Source organism: Otolemur garnettii, unplaced genomic scaffold, assembly GCF_000181295.1.
Source record: "Otolemur garnettii isolate 467f Iridium unplaced genomic scaffold, OtoGar3 scaffold00060, whole genome shotgun sequence".
NCBI classification, from domain to species: domain Eukaryota; kingdom Metazoa; phylum Chordata; class Mammalia; order Primates; family Galagidae; genus Otolemur; species Otolemur garnettii.
In genome coordinates this window covers 7,791,587-7,795,652 of record NW_003852455.1, presented here as the reverse complement: position 1 = coordinate 7,795,652, position 4,066 = coordinate 7,791,587, and positions in this window count along the sequence as shown.

The window sequence follows — 4,066 nt, the reverse complement described above, 5'->3', positions numbered from 1 at the left end:
GAGCAGCTGAAGCTTGAAGCAGGGCCTCTGTATCTGGATAACATCAGAGCTCTGGATATGATGGAAGAAAACATAACCAGGGAGTGCGTGGGGTGCGGACCACCCCCTAAGACTCACTAGTTCCTCTGTTTCCTTTCCCCTTCCTTCTTGACTTCCGTATTACCCTCTCACTTAGGGAGGAACTCACATGACCCTAGAAATAGGATCATTTCATAAGTTGGATTCTTACTTGGTGTGGTCACTGCATTCCTTAAACTCATTGCCAGGCCCGAGTTAAATGATAAAAGCTACTTGAATGATCCAAGTAATGGGAAAAATACATTTTTGCTGCTAAGAATTTGAACTTTGAAATCAGAGTCTTGAGTTCAAATCCTCCTTCCCTTTCTAGCTGTTTGATTTGGGAAAAGTGTTTCCCCACTCTTATATGAATTAAGTGAATGTGAATTAAAATGAATTAATTTAAATGAGAATTAAATAAACTGTTCAGTTTCCTTATTTGTGAAATGAGAATAGCCATAGCACTGACTTTATTTAGAGGACTATTGCAAGGATTAAGTCAGTAGCATGTGTCACATAGGATTTCAACGTGTGGGAGATATTGTTACTAACTAGAGAGCAGACCAAAAACATACATGAGGCGTGAGTGAGGGTCGCATGGCTTCAGTTCTCACCTCCAAGTGGGAAGGTGGAAGCAAACTGCCTGGGCTCAGCCGGTACTCAGATGCTGGCAAAGTTCTGGCCTATTCCCTGGTGATGACGCCCTCTGCTGGTAGAACACAGTGTATTTTCTTTTGGGCAACCTGAACTTAACTCTGATCTGCTTTCAGATGGACTGAAGGTTTGGGGGGAAAACCGTAGCCAATTCTGAAACAACCCTGCACAGAGGCTTCAGATTCACACACCGAGGTGCGTCTGTCGCTGCAGGACTGTTTACTTCTACGTGATACTGAATATAAAACATAAAACCACATACAAATCGCAGGCTACACCTGATAATTTGGATTCTGACATAAAAATCAACGTCTCTTGCCTCAACCTTGGGATCCTTCTGGATTGTTACTACCAACTTTAGAGTCATGTTTCTGAGCCAGTTGATTCCCATAAACATTTTTTAAGGGAATTGACTTATTTGCTGAATATCAGGTCTGGTTAAGTCTTTAAGAGGACTTAAAAATTGAAAAATTAAAAAAAATTGAAAAATTAAAATATTCTCAACTTTAGAAACTGAAAAAAACTTAAATTATAAAATAACTATTATAAAGTCAAAAGAAGATGGGCTTTCTGCCATAATGATGGCTTTAATGTCTTTTTCTTAAACAATAAAGAATACATTTTCTTATCACTCTAATTCTGGTCCATTAGAAGTTTTCAATAAATGGTCTTTAAATCAACAACTAAGAGGAAGATGTTATATCTGCAGATTAGGAGAGCCCTGGAGGTGTTATGTAGATTCCTGGGCTAGTAGGTGTCAGAGTTGGTTCTCACAACCTGTTTTTCTGACTGTTTTTTTTTATACTGTATCTCAGCTGCTTGGGGAATACTTGGTGAATCATTATATAAATGAACTCAGTCATGCTACAAAATATGAATCCAAATAGTTATTTTGGGCATTGAGACAAAGCACCATATCCTAACATGTAATTTATTAAGGCTGGGAGGAACCCTATTTTATTGATGAAGAGACTGAGGTCCATCAAGGTGAAGACTTACATGTAAGAGGCCATGGCAACTCTTTAGCAGAGCTGGCACTGAAACCCCAGTCTCAGCCCAAAGGCCTGCATGAAGGAGATCGCTGAAATAAGCTGAAGGAGGCCTAATCCCTGTCACCATTTGTAACCAGAGACACTGACCTTACTGTTCATCCATTGTTATTCTCCAAATATTTTGTAAAGCAAAGAAAAATACTATTGCATACACTAACCATAAAGCCTTTCTGCTTTCACTTGGTTTCTTAAGGTCACATTTAAATGGCTCCTGTACAGAAAATAGAGATAAAAATATGAGTTCTGGCAATTAAGTTCACAAACTTGCCACTGTATGCTTATGTTGGCAGAACTGTACAAACAGCTCAGTGAGGTTTCCTAACCTTGGTGTATCAGTGTCTAACTGTTGTGTTTGTGTCAATGTTTGGTGGGTAGCATTCATTTCTTTCCTTGTTGAGTCGTTGAGTCCTTTTATGTGCCAGTGCAAGAATGTCAGAACTTGAATTAGAGCAATGAACAAACACTGATAAATTTCTTGTTAAGCTTGGCAATACTGGAAGTGAAACCAGGAATATGCTAATCCAACTTTATGGGGATAATGCCATGAAGGAAATGACAGTGTGCAAACGGATTAAATACTTTTTCTGAGGGGAAAGAAAGCATCACTGATGAAGAGAGGTCAGGGCAGCTAGTAACAAGCAGAACTGATGAAAACATTGCAAAAATTCATTGAATTCTGCATGAAAATCACCAGCCGACTGTGAGAAGCATAGCAGATCATGTAAACATCAATAGAGAAAAAGTGAGAAATCCTGGCCAACAACTCATGGCTTTTGCATCATGATAGTGCACCAGCTTACACAGCACTGTCTATGAGGAGGTTTTAGCCAGTAAACAAATAACTGTACTGGGACACCCTATCTACTCACCTGATCTGGCCCCCAGTGATTTTTTTCTTTACTCATAGAGAAAGGAATATTGAAAGGAGGACATTTTGATAACATTCAGGACATCAAGCATAATACAATGACAGCCTTGATGGCCATTTCAGGAAAAGAGTTCCAGAATTTCTGGCATCAGGTCCTAGCTTCCCAAGGGAGTACTTCAAAGGTGACCATAGAGATAATCAGCAATGAGGTATGTAGCATTTTTCCTAGGATGAGTCCCTGGACTTATTTGTCATATTTAAATGTACAGATTGAATCCAAACCAAGGGATAAGATAAATTTGAAGCACAAAATGCCAACTTAAAGATAGGGTTCATGGTGTCTGAGTTTGAATGAAAATAAAATTCTTTCATTTGGGGATCGATATGAAGGAAGTAGAGATTAAAGGGCCCAGATTTAAGGGGTACTGTAAAGATCCTAAGCCTGTCAGGTCATGGGAAGGCTTCCAACTTCCACTGACTTTGTGATCTTCTGCAAGAAATTTCTTTCTGTGCCTCCGTTTTTCCATCCACAAAAACAACCAGGTTGGAAAACATATCATACTGGCCCTTTATGGGATTTGACCTTCTGTGACATTAAGTGTTCTCTTTATTTTTCATATTTTTTCCCAGGTGGAAGAACAATTTGTTGATTTACTAAGAAGTAGACTGCCATCAAAGCCAATCCTCTGTTTAACTCCGTTACAATTTTTTTTGGGTGACAACTGCCCCCGGGGACTGGCTTGTGTATATTGACAGCATGCCATTCACCACCTCAATTTAGGCACTGCAGTGGCACTGTGATTCTATGATACCCACTCTTTTGACTTGAAGAAGGGCACGATGACATTGGCATTTCTGCTTGGGGCTAGTGGTTGAATCACTCTTTAAAACTAGTAGTTGGGTCGTGATCCAAAGATGGCTGCTAATGGAAGCCAAAAGTTTCCACAAGTATTTAATTAAGAGAAGTGACTTTTCTTCCCAGAGAAGAAAACTGAGTCTCTTGAAGTGATGAGGTCTATGAATGACGAGAGCCATCTACAGCATCTGGCCTCTCCCCAGCCGTAGGACTAACACCAGGAGCTTGATTTTTCCATCTAACGGTTCAGTATCAAAGTTTTACCAGTGTCTGTGTCTTTTACAGGCACAAGAAAGATAGTTAGTAAATGTTTGATCAGTAAATGAATAAATGACTACGGATCTCTCAAATCAGTTCATCTCTTCAAAGAGTTAGTTGTAAAGAAAAAAAATGCACTTACGTTCATAAATACAAGTGGTCTGTGCTATAATCAAGAGACCAGTCAATTATCACATAGCTGGATTGCATGGGTCATCCGGAAAAAGAAAAGCTTCGAGCTGAGCTTTGAAGGAAATGTATGTTTTTAATACGAGAGGACAGAAAACCTAGATTAAGAAGAGCATGAACAAAGGAAGAGAA